This window comes from Pholcus phalangioides, unplaced genomic scaffold, assembly GCF_987345545.1.
Source record: "Pholcus phalangioides strain wild (caught in Gottingen) unplaced genomic scaffold, Ppha-v1.0 ptg000024l_1, whole genome shotgun sequence".
Lineage (NCBI taxonomy): Eukaryota > Metazoa > Arthropoda > Arachnida > Araneae > Pholcidae > Pholcus > Pholcus phalangioides.
Window position 1 is genome coordinate 14,934,353 of NW_028301616.1, and position 20,962 is coordinate 14,955,314.

The 20,962-nt window shown below is 39.6% G+C and overlaps 1 protein-coding gene across 2 annotated transcripts in view; it reads left to right on the forward strand.

Moving 5' to 3' along the window:
• LOC149068822 (hemocyte protein-glutamine gamma-glutamyltransferase-like) overlaps positions 1–20,962 on the forward strand; it is a 34,463-nt gene that overhangs the window by 4,274 nt on the left and 9,227 nt on the right. The window contains exon 1 of one of the 2 annotated variants that reach the window (XM_089250754.1): positions 10,258–10,435. The exons of the other annotated variant lie outside the window; for it this stretch is intronic. The gene's annotated coding sequence lies outside the window, so the exon portion shown is untranslated. Of the gene's footprint in view, positions 1–10,257; positions 10,436–20,962 lie in introns of those variants that run through there. 2 annotated transcript variants of the gene reach the window in all.

Sequence of the window (20,962 nt, forward strand, 5' to 3'; positions counted from 1 at the left end):
GAAAGTGATAGACTGGTGGTCATGCACAATCACCAATCGTCTCGATAAAGGAAGTTTCATTGAATTTCACTCCATTTATATCACTTTTATCGGTGATTATGCTTAATTACCGATTAAAGTTGCAAAATTTCATCATGATCGGAGTAAGATCGAATGTAGTTTTGTATGAATTACAAACACCAAAACAAACGGACACTCTTCTTTACATATATTCATGTCAAAGCCCCAAGTTGGCCAGTTCGCGACGGGGCCAGCCCAATTATCACACAAAAAAATACGCCAACGCGGTGATGACCCCGAATCATAGGGACCGATATAGGGATCTATAGAGATCGATATATTGAGGCCGGCAACAGCTCGAATTTCGGACATTGGCGGATCAACTGGGCTGACCCCGTCGCGGATTGGCCAACTTCGGGCTTGGGAGTAACGTATATATACAGGGTTCACAGCAAACGTGGGAGCGGGTATGGCATTTTACTGGCGAACCGTTGATCTTGGAGGTATACTTGCAATTCGCAATAGTTTCTAAATAACGGGTGTGTAGTACGCAGATCAGTGCAGTCTTAAGGCATGGGCCCACCCGGGCACGGCCCGGGGGCCTCACAAAAATGGGATCTGATTGAGATTTTCGAAAATTTGCCTGGTAGGGCCTCAGAAAAATCATTTGGCCTGGGGGGCCCATGATGCTCTTAAGACGACCCTGACTCAGATATGTCATTCATATTTCAAGGGGTTGTATAGTTTTATTAAAATAAAAAAAACATTTTATACAATCCCCGTATGCCCCAAAACCCAATTAGAAAGTTGTTGCCTTGTTTCTCCTGATGCCAACTAAAAACAAATTCCATGTTTTTAAATGCAATATTCACCGAGATATACGAATTCGAAAATCACTGAAAATGAGGGGGGGGGGTAACAGTTCTGAATACGGAAAACCACCTTACCCGCATTTAACTGTTTTTTTCGAACTCGAAAATATCTCACTTAGTGAATATTACACTTGGAAACATGGAATTTTTTGTCGTTGGTATCAGGAGACACAGGGCAGCAAATTTCTAATTGGGTTTTGGGGGGCATACGGGGACTGAACGAAAAGTTATTATTTTTATTTTAATAACTATACAACCCCTTAAAACATGAACGGCATATCTGAGTACTACACTTTATTTGGAAACTTTCTCTAGTTGGAAGTATACCTCTAGGATCAACGCATCGCCAGTAAAATACCATACAGCCCCCTCCCTCTTCCGTTTGCTGTGCACCCTATCTATATATTCAATGTTTTTTTCCATAAAATACATTTTTCATTTCACAGCATTCCTATTCCTTCAAGTTCCTTATTTCCAAACCATTGGCGCAATTTTCAAAAATCACCAATTCTTCCGGCAACTTTTCCCGTGGCAATCGGTGATTTGAAATATAATTCCCGTATTGACAATCTCTTTGTCTCGATAAACGTGGTCGTCTCAGAGAACGTGAAAGAAAACCAATCAAATTCACGCTTAAACGAAACGAAAGAGCAACACTTTTCACAATGAAGTGCTGTCGAATAGTCTTTAAAAACGCACCGCGCCAAACAAAGAAACGGCTTCATTGTACGTGAAAGTGAAAAATCGATCCTAAATCATCAAGTAGGTCAAAAATCTACACGACATGAATACGTGACAGCTTTCAACGCGTCACATGAGGTGTCCATCATAAAAACGCGTATCGTTCAGTGACCACCGCTTTTTTTGGGAAAAACCCGATCAGTCGTTTCCGTAAGAAAAAGAAACCACACCGTGTGAGTGTGTGTTTAAACTTTTCATTTTGTCTGCGGTTTGAACTAGTTTTGTGTTTAACGAGGGAATAGACCGTGTTATAATTGGATATAAGTTGCTTTCCTTGTGTGTGTGTGTGTTTGTATGTAATTCCATTTCGACATCCCGCGTAAACAAACTAAATGTGTTTCCTCTTCTATTTCTTCACGTGGTCACCTGACCCACATCCTCAAAGGCTTCTGTTGACCTCCATTTCAACCTTTTCAGACCGAGATGGCATTAAAAAAAATATATATACCATGGTTCTTATTTCAATAGAACATTCATTATCTCTGTGCAATTCGGTGATCACTAGCACTTTGATGTAAGATAATGCTTGGATGATGAGAGTCTTGTTGCATAGTATGACGCAAATTTAAGAAAACCAGAGACACTGGGCCGTTTTAACCGCATCGTCGGGGGGGGGGGGGTGGTGCCCAAAGCCTCCTAGAAGTACTAGGAGGTAGTATATCTAGGAGGTTTTGGGTTGCCCCTACTAAGCTGTGTAAATGCCTTCCTACTAATTCACACACGGTGCAAGCCACTTATTGTGATCACATCGGGAAACTTGGTTTCTGATAGCAAACAGCCGATTGATAACTATACCTGAAAAAAAACCCGGATATCAGTACGAAGACAGGTGTTTTTTATATACAGTCGAATATCGTTATAGCGAAAATCTCGTTTTAACGAACACTTCTCTAATCCTCCAAATAAGTTTGCACAGGAACAATGCTAGGTAACCTGGAATTCCTTTATAACGAAATTTCGTTTTAACGAAGTGATTCCTCCAGTCTCTTGGCGTTCGTTATAACGGGATTCGACTGTATATACAGGGTGCATAGGTACTACTACTTCTCCAACTCTGGCCATATCGCTATATTGCAATTTACTGCCATAAATGAGATGGAAATGAAAGCGCTGTCTATCGGCGGTCTCGCCTCAGGTTCGTTAGGGAAAATATCTTATCTACACATCCTCCTTTGGGTTCGAAACCGGTACCGTGACAGCAACCTTCACGGTAGTAGACGAGCATCTTACCACCACCCCCTCACTCGGGGCCCAGGGCGCATAGCTAACAACTGGCACCACAATTTACTCGCGAATCGTTGATCCTAGAGGTATACTTCCAATAAGGGGAAAAATACCAAAATAACATTGTGGACCCCTCAAATGCGTCGTTCACATTGCGAGGGATTGAAATGTCATTTAAAGTGAAAAAAAATAACTTTTTATATGAACACCCTGTGCTTAAGAACCCAATTAGAAAGTTGTTGTCCTGTCTCTCTTGAGATCAATAAAAGAAATCCCTCGTTTCTAAGCGAAATATTCGCTGTGATATTTGAATTTAAAAAAACGGAGAAAAATTGAGGGGTGGGGGGAGAGTATAAACTAATGGTAAATTTTTTTCCTTCATTTATGCTGTTTTATTCCCAACTTTTTTTCCCGGTTTTTGAATTCAAATACTTCAGCGGCTATTGCACTTAAAACGGGTTTTTTTTTTTGGTTTGCCATAGGAGAGACAGGGAAAAAAACTTTCTAACTGGGTTTTTGAGCACAAGGTGTGTAAATATAATTTTTTCTACATTTTAATAACTGTACAACCCCTTACAATATGAATGACTTATCTGATGCCTATACACGTTATTTGTACAGTTTTTCTAATTGAAAGTATACCATTAGGATCAACAGTTCGTCAGTAATTTGCGGTGCGAGCTGTTATCTACGCACACTGTATCTATGCAGAAGACAAAATCTGAAAGATTACGATGATTTGTAATGCGATTGATGCCGGGATCACTGAACTTAGACCTGATGTCAATGAAGATCCAACCAGATACCTAAAATATAAGGTTATTCCCGGGCTTTAACAATAAATTCGCGTAATAATTGCATCAGACGAAATCTCGTCAAATAATATAGCGTAAGGCGAAGGATGACTTTACTTTCTTTTTTTTTTTCTTTCTTTCAAACCGAGCACAACTCAGGTCTATCGCCATAGGCAATTTACTACCTAGTGAGTTGTGCCGGAAGTGTAAGTGTGTGTACTTAGCAGTCTGAGTGCGTATCTAGTGTTGTGTATGATTTTTCAGTGCTGCCATCTATATCTCAGAAGTGAAGTGAGTGATGTGTAGTGACTGAATATTTGTACTGTTTGTAGGACTGTTGCTCTCTGTGGCGAGACTTTTTAACGGGGAGATCGGCTCGCGTTTGCGCCTCGAAGTTGAAAACCACAGAAAACCAACGTCAGCCGACCACCACTATGGTGACGGTGGGGCTCGAACCCGGACCCCGCGATGCGAGTCCGTCACTATGACCACTCGACCACCACAGCGGTGGATGACTTTACTGTAACAAAAACGGGACATTATTACAAAATGTAACATAAGTGAAGGACCGGAATCCTTATAGATTGAAGATTGATCTGAAGTTGGCTTTTCGACAACTAAGGAGGGAGGGGGGGATGGTGGAGGAGAAAATTAGAATTGGATCATGATACGAACTTCGAAACTAGTTATGGGGCAGAATGTCATTGAAGAGCAGTGGCAAGCGCACATGGAATTGAGCTAATCGATTTGATAGTTGTCGATGTCATCGCAGTAAGCTTACTGTCGCTGTTAGACTAACAACGTGCGTGTGGAAGTGTAAGCCCAGCACTTCCGAGAATCGAAACGTAAGTGGCCATCGAGGCCCGTGAAGAAGAGCGGAAGTGGTAGCAAACAGGAATAAAGGTGGCCGCCCAATAACATGGGCGTCGGACGAATGGACGTCGAGGCTCTCGAACAAGAAGTGAAAGCCGCTGTTCAGAGCCACTGAACTTGCGCTAACGGTGGGTGCGTACTGAACTTTGAAGTACTAGCATTTCTACGATTCAGAACGAAAGTGGCGGCCGAGGAAAGAACGGAAATGGAGACAGAGGGCCAAAAAAAAACTGCCATTGCTGCTCGGGCCCTCGAAAGTAGCGTCGAGAAGCATCTCGTTATTGGTGGTTTCCGTGGGGCTTCGTCACTTCAATTAAAACGCATATGCCTCCAACTTTTGTTTCGAGAAGTCCCTCTCAAAATGAAGATGGATCGGAAGTCGGCTTTTCGGAAACTATGGAGGGGGTGATGAAAGACAAAAACTAGTATATTCGGAAGAACTGAATTTTCTGTCCAGGCCTGATAACAAGAATGGCCGCTCAGTCCCGAAAACTAGAACAAAAGTGCCTCTTCAGTCCCTTCAAACTCGCATATTTGTGGGGCACAGTGCCCACGAATATGCCTGTGGTTTAAGCAAACTGGAGTTCCACTGTTGATGCAAATTATTGGTTACCGTGGAGATTCGTTTCTTCAAACGAGTATGTCAAATTTTTGTTTCGAGAAGCCCCCCCCCACGCCCCCAACTTAGGAAATGGGATGGGGGAGGGGAGAGAGAGAGAAGTAGAATGGGTCATCATGATTATTATAAGATAATTATGGGAGCAGAATGCCACAAAAGAGGAATGCATGAAAGCGCGCTAAGCGATTTGAAATTGTCATGGCAGTAAATCAGTAGCTGCTTTTACACTTGTTCTAACAATGCGCGTACTGAACTAGAGATGCAAGTCCAATAAGGAAGTGTCCTTCAAACACGAATGGCACATTCCAAAACTGCAAAAACATTTTACTGTTACGGCAAATTCTTGGTTACCGTTTGATTACCGCTCCAAACGAGCGTGCCTCAAAGTTTTGTTTTGTCAACCCCCCACCCACATAAAAATATGAAGATTGATCTGGCCTTCTCCGCAACTAAATTGGGGTGATGGTGATAGAAAATTAGATTGGATTATGATACCGTAACTTCGAAACTAGTTACGGGGACAACGTTCCTAAACAGGAGTGCAAGGAAGCACATAAAATTGCGCTAAGCGATTTGAAACTATTATGGTAGTAAACTGGTGACCGCTGTTAGATTTTCCCCTAACAATACTCACTTAACTAGAAGTGCAAGCCCAATACTTCTCAGATTCAGAACAAAAGTGACCGTCTAGGCCAGCAAACAAAAACGCATCTGGTTGTCGAGGAACGAAAACTAGAACCAAATTGTGAAAAAACTAGAACGTGTTGCCGGGGCTTTACGGGTGACGTGAACCTAAGATGAGTGACGTGATTTTAAAATTGAAACTATAGGAATATAAATAATTATTTTTTGTAAAAAAAAAAGCAGTTATGAATTCATTGCTTAGCATGTATGCCTTCCACTGATAGCGGAAACGCAACGGCGACGTGAATTGAAGATGAGTGAGACGTGTACGTAAGATGAATGTCGTGAGCGCAACGTTATATCCCCAACCTTTTTTTGTCCCATCGCCCCCAAACGCAATTTAACCCATAGCACCCTATGTTATACCCGTAGCTTCTACCGCCCCCGGAACATTCCATCGCCCACGTTGGGAAAATCACTGTTCTAATATAAACGTCCCGAGTATAGACCCCGTGGAGGTAGGGTTACCTTACGTCCTACTTTTTGATGTTATTTCAAGCGTTCTATTACGGTTTCGGAAAATCCACCTTTTTCTCCTTTTCAGGTTTCCGGAATTTTTTTTTCTGAGAATTCCCCTCTACTTTGAAAGATGAGTGTTAACATGGGTGCTTTTTGTGGGGTTTTTTTTTTCTATTGGCCAATAGCCGTCGAAATTCCCAGGTTTCCTTTTTTTTGCGGTTCTGTTTCAGTCTGAAAGCCAATTACCAATAAGAAATAGTGGCACCACATCTGTTGTAAAAATTTGGGAAGTGACCTCACTAGTGGAGCGAAGAGGTAGGAGTTACAAGAATTGCGACTAGGAAGAAAAAAATGCTAAGGGGTGCAGGGGCGTCGGAAGTGTTTCGAACCCCTGGGTGCTCGTCTTGAGCTTTATAGTGGAAATTACGATTTCTCAATCAATTCTGGGACCGCTCAGGCCTGTGCCACAAAACACCGTGGGTGCTTGAGCTCCGACGCCACTGAAGGGGTGGAGGAAGAGATGTCCGTGCTTAAGTAAAAGAGGAGGAGGAGGATAGAGAAAAAAAATGACCAGAGTGGTTCTGAAAAAAAGGTATGATGATGATGGTGATCTCTGCTCCCGCCGAAGAGAGGGAAAAAAAAACGGAGAAACGGACCAATCAGCTGATAGCAAAAATCAACAGATCGAGATGAAAACAAACAAGTTTGTTCAAATCGCGCACCTCGTTGAGTGGCCTCTTGGGGCCATTCAAGTATTACGTAAGCAGATTTTCAGCCATTTTTGACCCACACCCCGTCAGCAAAATTTCGTCAGCAGCTTAGAATATTTCCTATCTTCAAAAAGGGGTGGTTGATGACGTAAGCAACCTTCAACCCCCCCCCCCCCACGTCATCAAAAGTCACCAAATCCGAAACCCCATCAGCCCCGATGCTGACGTAATACCTGAATGACCCCCTTTCTCTATTTTTGGCCGGGGTTCGAGTCCCCGTGGAGGCAGAGATGAATTTCATCTCCGCAAATAACCAGTCTTTCGATGAATCTTGTATTAACAAGTGCAGAGGACATTTCTATATACCTATGCTCTGGCATAAGGCCCTAAGGACAGACCCCTTTTCAGACTTTGTAATAAAACGTACGCAATGTAAAAATAATGTGTTAAACTGTTGCTGAAGCTAACGAAATTTCTAAAATATTTCCAAGACGCCTATTGTGGGGGGGGGGGGGGGTTTGCAAAGAAATCTATTAACGAACTGAAATGTCCGGAGTCTGGTCAATTCACACATTGGCAAAACTTTGGACGAAGTCCGTTCAGGACTAAAAAAACACTGCTCAAAATATCCTCTTCGGAAACAACTTTTCAATCCGAACTTGAAACGAATGTGACACGTGACGTGTGTCACACGCTCCTTTTGGTTTTCCGATTCACGAACATACATATACATGCGTATGCCCATTATCAGATATATGCCAACGACTACACACCGGTCAGACATGACCAGACGGATAGAAATTACACGTTCTATTCAGAATGTTTACTTCAATTTTTGTCACGAGAACGGAAAGCACCGATAGATAAAAACTTGAAAAAGGAAAAATGAATAAAATAATTGTTTCGAAGAAACACATCGAAAGTTGTCACGGAGGATAACACCGAGGAAATCATCATCATAATAATAATAATAACAATAATGGAAAGTTATCATAAGTTAATGACCACTGGCGAAATAAGATGGATGATCTCGCGACGGAAAAGCCATTCGTCAGGGAACGAAATCTGCCTTTTTTTTTTGGCCGAACAGAACCACCAACCGTTTGTGGTTTGGATTTAGCTGTGAGTCGAGGAGAAAAAAGAGGGAGTTGCCTTTCGCGCACCACAATGGACGTGCTCCACATACATATTCCCAAAAGTACAAGGAAAGGCCCTGGCCAAAGATGAAAATAATATCAAAATGATGGAACCTGTTGGGATGTTCTTCTGTGATTTGTGATGACCCGTCTTGCGTTGGGTAAGACCAAGGTCAAATTGACGGGTGAAGGTCACGCCACGGTCTCCACCAATATTAAACAAGCTCGGTCTTGATAATGTATAGAAAAAAAAAATGCCTCAATCCATTTGGTGCGAACCTCTTCTATCCTTTTTTGTTGTTCACTTATACTAGTGGGTTTTGCATAGAGTGACAGAAATGATCTAAAAATTGAAAAAAAACCATTTTTGAAAGAAAAAAAAAATCTTTATACAAATGCAAATACAACGCCACAACAGGCAAAATGCCAAACGAGGTGGCTGAGATTCTATCAGTAAAGATTGTAATATGTTTAAATATGTAAATATTAGTTTTAGGTAGGTACGTTTCGACTATGTGCTACACAAAGACGGAGATTGTCAATTATTCATTAGACAAGGAGAGATTTTTCTTTTGTCTCGGTTAGATCACTGTTCCTAATTTTGTTTTTGCCCGTTAGGGTTACCATTTTCAAAAACCGAGAAAAGATGTCGCCTGCGGGCAACCTCAATGATGTCACTTATCCCCAATTTCCACAATAGAGGGCGCCACTGTTCCAACCAATAAAAACCGGCCACGACAATAATTTTTCAAACAGAACAAAAAAAAAAAGAAGCAGAAACAGAAAAAATTCTGGAATTTCGGCGGCTATTGGTGAATGCGTGTGGGGTGGGGCAACTCATATTATAACCACTCATATTAATGAAGAAATATATGTTTCAAAGTGCGAAAAAAAAAAAAAATTCCCCAGAAAAAAAAAAATTCCGGAAACCTGGGAAAAGGAGGACAAAAGGGCGATTCTTCCAAAACGTAGGAGGACGCTTGAAATGACATCAAAAAGGAGGACGGTGGTAATCCTACCCATAGCCCAAACACAGTGTTTTATTTTCCTGCAGGGCCGTCTTAAGAGCAACATGGGGGCCCGAGAGACGAGTATCATTTCTGAGGTCCTATTAGGCAAATTTACATGCGCACTCTAGAAAATTTCACCCAGATCTTATTTTTGTGAGCCCCCCCCCCCCCCGGCTTCTCTTGAGGCCCCAGGCCATGCCCGGGTGAGCCCATGAATTAAGACTGGTACTTTTTTCATGGCCTCCCTTTGTATTATCCAATGTCGCGAGGCAGCTCCCTTGAAACCATGAAGGATGAGCGGCTGGACTTTGAGGGCTGGGCGACGGCTGGCCAGGTGTCAGGCAGTTGAATGCATTCTGTGTGTTGTGCACTTAGTATACAGTCGCTTTCGGCCGGGCGTACTCGTGTCGCAGTCGGGGTATTTGGGGGGGGGGAAACACTCATACTTCCAGCACAACTCAATCGATAGTAAATTGCCTATGGCGATAGACCGGAGTTGTGCTCGGTTTGAATGAATGAATGAATGTATTATCCAATGCTCATTGAAAAGTTTCTACTTATTGAATTGATTTTTGTGAAATTTACAGTGAATTTTTTTTGATAAATAAGACATAAATAAATGAATTCTTACAAAATTGATGCCTGATGTCGATTGGTTTTTATGATGCTAGAACTGTCTCAACATCATGGGCCTCTCACCAAAGTTGTGGTCTTTGAGACCCCGTACTTACATATTTATACACCTACTCTCGAATATTACAGCACTTTCCCCCCAGGAACAGGAGTTCCTATACTAGGTTTGATTCCGCGCGGGAAACAGATTGATCACGCATGGCGTAAAACATGACGTATCTCTGGCATAAGAAACACTAAGATTTCTTCGAAATAATTTCTCTGCATTATTATTATTATCTTTTTTAATTCTATCGTGTGGATAGAAAAATAATTACCTCATTCGGGAAGAGACGAAAAGCGGGAAGAATGCATAATCGTCATTTCAGCCTCGATTAGTTAGAAAACCAGACGGATGTTCGCAATTTCCTGGAGCGACTTTAACGAGCTTCGAATACGAATATTGTACTCATTTCCTTCACCTTGACGTTGACGAGGATGAAAAACAAATTCCACGCAAAGGACACTTTCGATGCGAATAAAAAGACGGGGCATCGGGGTGCTCACGAGAGAAAGCGGTAACGACATTTCTTTTGGTGCCATTCGGGTTTGTTAAACGGATTATTTACGGTCAACGATATTCAGCACGGTCCAAACCTTTACGGTCCACGTTAATGGATAAAATTCTGGAAATCAGCAAAGTACGTTGTCTTCTATCATTATTTATTTCATACTTCGCAATTACTATGTTTTATTTTTAATATATGCACCGTATATACTCGTGTATAAACCGAGTTTTTTGTGGAAAAATTCGTTCCCCAATTTAGGGGGGGGGGGGCCGGGTCAGTTGTTGATGAGAAAATATCGACCCCCCCGCAATCAGTAGTCATTTTTGTAGCAGTGTTAGAGAAACCGGCATTATTGGTATGGGATATGTTCAAACCCCACGGAACTGATAATGTCAAAGCCGAGGCAAAGAAATCGAAAACATCATTGGTGGTTGGTGGTGGCTAACGTTGATTGTACAACCTTTAGATGTGAGCATCAACAAGCTCTCTCAAAGACTATTTGAGGAATTTGCGGATCGAATGGATGAGTTCCGACGATGAAGAAACTACAAAAAGTGGTGCCTTGAAGAAACCTGACATTGGCCTAGTGTGCCAATGGGTACATGAGGCGTAGAATTCTGTTTCCACCAAAATTATCATCCGATCCTTCAAAAAGTGTTGCATCAGCAATGCGATGGACATAAGATATGCATAAGATATCCTCTTTGAAAGTGATAATGGCGATGACAGCCCAGATGAGGATAAAAACGAAGATGCCACACTCTATGACGATCTGATGGATTACGATGAGCTTGGAGACTCAGAAAAAACGAATTAAAAAGTTTGAATCATTTTCTATTGTAAATTTCCGTAGGCTATTCATTTTGCATGGAAATATCATACAATTTTTTTTCTCTGAAATGCACGGATTTTTTGGGGTCGGCATATACACGAGCATATACGGTATATTTGTGGGTACTTATTCCACAAAATGCTTCCTGACCTGTGTGTGTTACGTGTACCCGTTGGGAGCGTTCGTATGGGGCCACTGGGTCACCAAAATTTGTCAGTAATGACAGAAAAAAATAGGTAACATAATGAAGAATACACAGTGATTATTAAGATACAAGAAACAATATCGCAAGGAGCAGTACGTCTTAACGGGTGGGCTAGAGGGGATCAGGTCCATGGACCCGAGTATAATAGAGGCCCCAAATTAACGAATAATTTCATTCACTCTGATTATTATTAATTATTATTTTTTAGTTGGTGCACATTTTCTTGTAAATATTTCCAGTATTTCTGCGTGTACATGCATTTTTGGTTGAAGTATATATAACATCGGGATTCAAGGATTCACAAGGGAAGAACCCTAAATTATGTTTAGACCATGAAACACATCGAAACGGTCTTGCAAGGAGGGCACGTAAGTCACATACACGTATTCAAGGTGTACTTGAAGCATGAAAGATTGGAATCACTACCACGTACTACTAAAAATCGCAAAAGCACCCTCGTAAACATTCCACTGAGAAACTTCTGACGAATTGGGACATGTCAAAATGTGCGCGTGTGTTTTGTATCTAACCTAAATTTCGTTTCTTAGGAATGTCTGTCATGAGTTTGAGCAGTGCTGCCATCTCTTGCGCACTAGGAACAAAAACAGACTATGCTTGGGAATCACTGATAAACAGTGATACACCGTGGGGGAAAAAACAAAAACACATGAATGAAAGCTTTGCCACTGCTGCTAATTACTTTCCTTGTACTTTTCAGGAACATTCGAAGTTTCTACCGATCTTGAGCGTTGATTATCTCAAGTGAGACAATAGAAATTCTTACATTATCAATAACACAGGGTGTATAGGAATTCCCTAGAATTAGTTATCCGGAAATTTTACTAGTTGTCCAGGGAAAACGCGGACCGTTTATTCTAGAGAAACATACTTTCAATAACAAAAAGTATCCAAATAACGTGTAGACCACAGGCACGTCATTCATATTCAAGGGGTTGTATAGTTACTAAAATAAAAAAAATAACTTTTTATTTGGTGACCCCCGTGTCCTAAAATACCCTATTAGAAAGTCTCGTTGGATTGTCTCTCTCTCTCTCTCAGATTCTCATTTTCAGCGTTTTTAGAATTCAAATATCTAAGCGAATATTGCACTTGAAAACATGGAAAATTTTTTGTTGGCCTCAGGAGAAACAGGGCAACAACTTTCTCTCTGATTGGGATTTTTAGGGCAGGGTGATCAAATAGAAAGTTTATTTTTATATTTCAATAATTATACAACCCCTTGCAATATATGAATGGCGTATCTGAGATCTACACGTTATTTGGGTATTTTTTTCTAATTAAAAGTACGCTTTTTTTTTAGGATTAACGAGTTATTCCAGGATAAAAGGGCTTTCCTATGCACCCTGTATAATAGGCTCCTATAATTCATTAATAGGTTGTTGGGGGTATATTTTGGGTTTGGCAAGTGACCAGTTCGTGCGTCTATCAGTGGATACATTACAAGTATTACCAAGTGAGTCTGAACTCTATAAAAGAGATCTGTCTCTGTAAAGATTAGATACGCAGTGCCGTCTTGACACATGGGGCCCACACGGACACGGCCTGGGGGGGGGGGCTAAAGAGAATAAGGGCCTCCGAAAAATGAGAAGTAGTTGAATTTTTCGAGAATTCGCCAGGTAGGGACTCAGAAAAATCACTTGTCCCGGGGACCCGTGATGCTCTTAAGGCGGCCCTGTAGATCCAGAGCTTCCAATCGAAGAGAGCACCATAATCTAAAAATCCTCATTCACGCCTACGTTGCATAATTTCTGCAATCGCGTGAAGAGATTGCATGTTACATAACTACAAAAAGGCTCCTTTATTTACAAAAAGCCTAACACTCGCAGCTATTTTGAGCTCCCGAATTGACAACCGTGAAAAAGTGTTGAGAGATTTACCAGGAAACTTTCTGTAAGATCTTTCTAGAAAGTTAGTTCTTAATTGCATGTATCCGTCTTTGTTTCTTTATGTTTCGGGGGGGATCATTTTCTAGACTCAGACAGACTGGAATGTCATCGAGTATTAAAGGTCATTAGGAGAAAGCGTACATGATGGAGAGTTTCTGAAAAATGCTGTATAATGTCTACAAAATATCTGAATTTCTTCGTGGTTATATAAGATTCGTGACCTCCAAAATATTAGCTAAGGGATAAGAAGAATTATAATAACAATTGTTTCTTTCATTTCTTGCTCTTAAATGGCTATTCGTCGATGCTTATCTTCGTGAAGGGCGTCTGCGGAGGAACTCAGCATTACATGTACGTACTAATGAATTGCTCGACTGCAAAATACTGCAATTCGGGGTCAAAAAGGTTAACGTTAAGGAAACAAGCCTCTTTTCAACATTGTAGTAATTAATTCAAAAAGAAAAAAAAGTAGAAGTTTTAACGAAGGATTTAACGAGTGGCTGTTAAGGCTCAAAGCTTTGAGCACATCATTAATTTCAGTTTTTAACAAGAAAAATCACAGGTACTTACAGTATATTGTAGATTATCCGAACCTCCTAGACGCCAAAAATAATGTTTAATTAAAGTAGGAATCTTCAGCATGTTGCCTTTGGACACTATTGAAGCACCCAAAAGTGCTCCACGCTTGCAGCTAATTTTTTGCTCAGGATGTCTCCTATGATGTCCTCTCGATCGATACCTTAATTAAACCGCATCATTCATAAATTTACATTAATTCTGGGCTTGAAATAATCATCCGGACATAATCTCTCGAATCGATTTCTAAAAACTTCATTTTTTCTAATCTATTTTACATACAAAAAAGGGCGCGCGGTAGCCCACGTCGATAAGATACTCGCCTAAAGTACCAAAGGATGTTAAGAGGTGTCGCGAGTTCGATACTCGGTTCGTCCTTGTCAGAAAACTTTCCTGACACAGGGGCATAACAGAAACGGCGACATGACAGCAGAAAAAATTGCTACCGCAGGGAGTTCCCCATCAAGGGGTTAGTTAGCGCATCGACCTCTCGATGAGTATAAAAAACAAGCATGCCGTTCGGAATCGGCAATAAATTGTAGGTCCCGGTCTAAAATTAGCCCTCGTGTGCAGAAAATGACCGTGGTGCGATAAAAATAATCAAACATACAAAAAAAATCATGGAAATTTATTTCTTATCGTCAAGATTTGGCGGTATTGGGATTTCGGGTTATCGGGATTCTGGTGCAAACCCCAGACGTTTGGTGCTAATTTTCTGACTATGGGCTTGAACGGTGCTCGCCATTTGAAAAAAGAAAGGAATTGAAACTGAGTTACACAGTGAGATTACTTACAATTGCATTGGCGGCACGGAGGTGGTCGGCTGAAGTTGGCTGAATGCGAGCCGGTCCTCATTTGAAAGAAGTCTCTCCGCGGAGAGCAGGCAGACGTACAACATGATACTTACGTAACATTGAAATTCAAGTATTTACAAACCGTGTTCATTTCAAAATATAGTATAAGAGACAGACAGCAACACCAGCTAGGAAACGAAACAAGCTCTACTTTGACGACATAAACATTTTAGAGGCCACACATACCCTCAGAACACAAATTCCGTCATGTACCGATTCGTTAAAAAATTCCGCTGAGAAATGTGTGCGAGCTTCATTATACGGTTAAGTAGTAGTGATTGCAATCGTTCGAAATTTTGATGCATTTTAATTTTCATTCTAATTGAGGTATATGTCAAACACCCAGGATATTCCGTGTAAAGTGGGGGGGGGTTGCAATGATACGAGACTAAAGAAGCCAAAAAGAAAAGCAGGAAAAAAAAATCAAATAATTGTGTAAGTGAAGGGTTTGAAACCATTTCATAATTGATACGGAAGTCTATTTCAACGGTCTGCAAAGTTCAGACCGTTGTTTCTTAACCTTGTTTTGTCCATGGCTCCCTTTGACCATATTTTCTTCTCCAGGCTCCCCCTGTCATATATCTACTCTCCCCCCCCCCCCGCCATCCAGGAGCATGATCCTCTACACTTATGGAATCAAGAGAGTTTTTGAGCAAATTCTTGCTGAAATTTTGGTTCTATGCAGGGCCGTCTCAAAATCGCATGCGAAAGAACAGCTTCGCGAGTATCAGTAACAAGAGAGCTCTTCAGGAATCTTCAAGAATTTTTAAGGACTCAGTGGTGGTTGATCATGCGGAACCCCAGTTGGAAACCCATGCCCTATTTCACTCCCTACGTAGTACACCTCTTATCCATCAGTATAAAGCCATGATAGCCTTCCTTGCACAGAGATTAATATCGATTGCAACAAGCTTGTATGTAAGGACCCCACGCAGTGCTTCTCAATTGCTTCTACTACATCAGTGTTTCTCAAAAAGTGTGCTTCGCCAACCTTTAACAGAGGCGTCGCGGCGAGCTGGAGATATTGATTTGTGTTCCTATTTATGCTCTGAAGTGGTTATTTCGTATGGGAAAATATCTACCAAACTGCTCTGGGGAGCCACAGATGAACCATGAGTTAGGCAAGGATGCTACGGGTGACAAGTCTGAGAACCACTGGAATACATGATGTGAGTAAATGGCCCTGAAACTACCGTCACATTATAAATAATTATCAATAAGATCAATTTTTTGAAAATAAAAACAAGCTTATCTTTGCTCACACACATGCATCATTGATTGAAAGAACAGAAATGATATTGTAAAATATTTCAAAGTATGTATTATATTATAAAATCTCGCAATATACTAGTAAATGTAATAAGGTTTATGAATCAATCATAACCGTCTGCCGGTTCCAGATCTTTCGGATAATTAACGCTCCAAGGTTCTATTTTTCCTTTATAATTCTATAAATTCAAGATCACTGAATGCATTTCCGCAAAAATAAAATAATTTAAATTCAATGCATGTAAAATGTCTTCCCCCCCCCCCAAAGATATAAAACAAAGTATATGGTAGAGACGACCTTGAGAGTTAATCATGTGTAATTACAAGATGGCGCCTCTGAAAACATTTTGATAACACCGAATTCTTTGAATGTATTTTATTTTATTTTTTTCAAATTATAAAACGCACCTTGAAATGGGCGATTGCAAAAATATCGTGAATCACGTCTTTTTAGAAAAAAAAAAAACCCCGCATGTAAAACGTTATAAATCAAATGAATAAAGAGGATGGGAAAACCATTCTATGATGTGCATCGAGCCTAACAAAATTACGGGCTGAAGCTAGTGTTTCAAAGCCTTTTCGCGGAATCCTGAAAATAGTTCCGTAATTCTTGAAGCAATGTGGAAGTTTCTGGAACTCTTTTATTTTTATGGAGTTTTATGAAACTCTTGGTGCTACTTACACGTTCAATGACTCACCTGTCAGACCAGACACGACCTAGGCTCTGTCCCTTCCGGGATGTAAGCCCAGGGTGGGAATCAAGGACTCACCTGGAAACTGTCTACGGACTAGGAAAATATCCGTGACGAAGAAATCCCTTAGTAGCTAGAATATAATGATTTTCCAAAAAGTGGTCCACAGAGTCTTGGAGTTCTACAGGGAGTTGCCATTTATCAAAGTTAGTTTTATACATGCCTTAGGGTAGCCATTACTGATCAAAACTCGAGGGGGGGGGGGGGAATTGCCCAAAATCGGTCCATATAAGAAATTCCTTAGTGTTGTTGAAAAATTTGAGATTTCATCAAACAAAGGGATAGTTTAAATTTTTTTTTTAATGTAGCGCAATGCTCTCAATTTTATATATTATCTGCATATTTTCATCAATAGACAGCAACACGTTCGTTTTGAATGCGTGGGAAAAATTTGCTTAAAAGAGAAAACTAAACAATGTTTTTGGGCATGTAAAATATTGATTCCGGCATGCATTTCAAGTTGCATGCCCGAGAGATTTGTCCAGCCCTGATGCAAATCCATTTTAGAATTTGCTTTGAACTACAGATTCATCATGGATAGCCAATGTTATTCGTGTCTTTCATCAAATGTTGTCCGAAGGGATACATCAAAATCAATTGATATCAGTCTCGAGAGGAAAATGAAAGCATAAACGAGTTAAGGAAATATATCAGAAGATTATAGGGTGATCGATCGTTTAAGATAAATAATAAAGTCCGTAACTCGAAAACGTAAAGTAGTTGTCGAACCAAAAAAATAGTAACATAAAAAGATGCCGGAGAAAATATCTTTTGCCTTCAACTTTGACCTTGGACATAACCCTAACCTTGAACAAGAGAGGGCTAATTGGTCTCTGGACTTCTAGTAAAAATGAGCAAAAACATAATATACACTTCCTCATTCGTACGAATTATCGTCATGTATGACATTCCGGGTGGAGAGGAAAAATACAGAGCTTTATACATACATATTAATTTTAAAAATTTAAATATGGAGATACAAAAAAAAACAGGAACTGATTTGAATAATCCGCAGACAGCTTTGAATGCAAAGGTCACGGGAAAAGAAATAATGAATGAAAGAAATTGCGCTTGTGGCGTCAGATTTCATTAATTAAGAGAAAACAGAAACCGGAAATTTAAGTATCGTATTAAGTGGGCTGCGGCGGCCAATTTCTTACGCGATAGAAATAATAATCATTTGGGCTGTTCCGTAAAGAGTCACTGAACGCGGTAATTATACGCGCAATTTTATTAATGGGTGGGCATCGTCGCCTAGGCCTTTCTATGCATTGGAAACAGAAACAAAACAAAAAGTTTGATCAATTTAATTGGTTCGACCAAGTGTCTTCAACGCATGTCCCGTGGGCCACGTGTGGTCCTCGAAACTTTTTGCAGTGGCCAGCCGACGGAAAGGCTTGCGTAATTAAACAATTGGAAATGCTGGGGGAAAAATGAAAAAATGTTCGAAAAAAGTAAAATTACGAATCACTTTTAAAATACATTTCAAAACTGAGAGAAATAATATCGAAATTAATGAGAAATAATTTCGGCATCAATGAGAAATAATTTCGGCATCAATGAGAAATAATTTCGGCATCAATGAGAAATAATTTCGGCATCAATGAGAAATAATTCCAGACTCATTGAAAGCAATAACCTTACAGTTAGAGGAAGAAATATTTTTAGAATTACTGGAAGAGAAATGATTTGATAGTTATAGAAACCAATGATTTGATAATTATTGAAAGAAGTTATTTGACAATTATTGAAAGAAATAATTTGATAATAATTGAAAGAAATTATTTGATAATTATTGAAAGAAATTATTTGATAATTATTGAAAGAAATTATTTGATAATTATAGAAAGAAATTATTTGACAATTATTGAAAGAAATTATTTGACAATTATTGAAAGAAATTATTTGACAATTATTGAAAGAAATCATTTGGTAATTACTAAAAGAAATTTCTGAATTAGTGAAAAAAAAGTGTTTCCCGATTCATAAGAATTCATAATTGATGATACATATATTTCCAGAATCATTGAAATAAATATTTTCAAAATTAATGGAAAACATCTTTAAGATTATTGAAAGAAAAATTTTCCGAATGAAAAAATAATTTCAGAATTAATGAAAATTCATTTTTAATGAGGAATTAATGAAATTCATTTTTGATGAAAAAATAATTTCAAAATAAGTAAGGTTCTCAGATAATATAGAACTCTCTATTCGACTTGGAGTTATTGGCCCCGTTGGGCTCAACCCTTCAGACACCACTACGTAAATCTAGGTACTGGAGTATGACTTATTGACCCTCGGGTGGAATTTATTTATTTATTTTTTGGCCCGCAATGTCTGAAGCGGGAAGACCCCCATTCAGTCTGGGGGGGACTGAACTCAAAGCCTAGTTCAGCGTTTCTCAGCCAGGATTTCGAGGATCCCTAGAGTTCTCCCGAGATGTGATTAAGAATTTTGCAAAAGATGGAAATGAATATCAATATAAATAGTTACGTGTATATTAATGTTACAGGGAACATGAATATTATTTCAAGGGCTCTCAACTTTCCGTATGATTCCTGAACCATAAATATCTTCTTAGATCAGTCGTTCCCAATTAGAAGGTGCCTGGACCTTCGGGGGATCAGCGATGTTTTACTGGGTAAATTATAGGAATTATAAACAAAAAATTAAAGCTGAGTTAAAAAAATAAATAATGTAGATACATTTCGTAAAAGAAAGTTTTTGATCAAATTAACGCGCAAAAAACACCACTGCAACGTTCGTAGATTGCAGTGATAATATTGTTATGATTTGATAAAAATTGTACTCGTGGTGACATCTCTCGATAGGAGAATGAAACGTTGTTTTAGTTCTTTTGCAGCCCAGTAGATGATATACCCCAGTAGCATTGATATCGTTCCAATTTACTAGTACTAGATAGAATGTCCTGCATGTGGTTCGAGAGCATTCTCGCCAAAGCTGTATTAAAGAGCTTGCTTCTTAGCTGCTGCTGCTTCTTAATACAGCTTTGATTCTCGCTATTAGATGGCTGTGGTTTCTGTTGCTGTTAATGGAGGTCCATGGCACACACCATGATTTCCGGGGGTCCACGACCAGAAGTATTTGGGAACCGCTTCATCAACGTTTTTCAGTTGATTCATAACCATGAACATTCTTCCCACGCGATCCCTGGACAACGGTTATTTCCCACCAGTGATTTCTAAATCTTGAATATTTTCTAGACCAATTTTTCTAAATTAAGCGGTCGACTTCCCTTGGCTATGGCATTACCCCTCCCAATATTTTTCACTGCAATTTCTGTTATGAAATACATCCTGTAGACTCAAGCATGCAAGTGGGTTCTTGTATGTTAAGAAGCGGGTTTTTCTTAAGCATTAGAGGGTCGTAGACCCCTTGGACTGGCTTAAGTGCATGGCATTTTGACCACATCGTGATATTGCGACATAACTTTCTTTGGAAACTGTTTGGAGAGGGCCCACTTCTGTTTCAACATTATCTGGCTCTAGCCCGTTCAGTATTCAGTTGGTTTCTCAAAATGGGTGTTCAGGAATTTGACTGACCTTCTCAAAGGCCTCCTGACATGTATCAAATTGCTCAACTTTAGGGTTAACTGGAGGTCATTAGTATTTGGCAAATGGATGGGGAAGGGGGGGGGGCACTAAATCATCGAAAACTTTTATTAATTCTGAAATTATTTATTTCTTTAATTCCGAATTTTTCATTAATTCTGAAAAATAATTTATTCCTGTAATTCTCTCTCGGAATTTTCATTAATTCTAAAACTATTTCCTGTACAATTCTGAAATTATTTCCATTCGTAATTTTGAAATTATTTGGTTCATTCATTCCGAATTTTTCATGAAAGAAACTATGGTATTTGGATACGCCCCGCCCTCACAAAATATATAAAATCGGGGCTCAATGGGCAGGAACTACGACCCTGAACTTCTCAGCTGGCTCTGGCTAAATGATTTCAGAGAGATATTAGAAAATCACGAAAAAAATCAAACTCGCAATGAAAAACAGTTAAATATTAATATAACTATATAATACATTCATATAATACATTCAGTTGGCATAAAATGAGATAATGTCATGGTCAAGCTCAAGGAACGAATAAAGAAATGTAAATATGAAACTTGATGGCTATTGAATAAAGAAAAATAAGAAGAAAATTTTTCCAAGGCTATCCACAGAGTGGGTTTAAGATCATTTTTACGATTGCTATGAATGTTAAAGTGGGCGGAAAAATTTATTT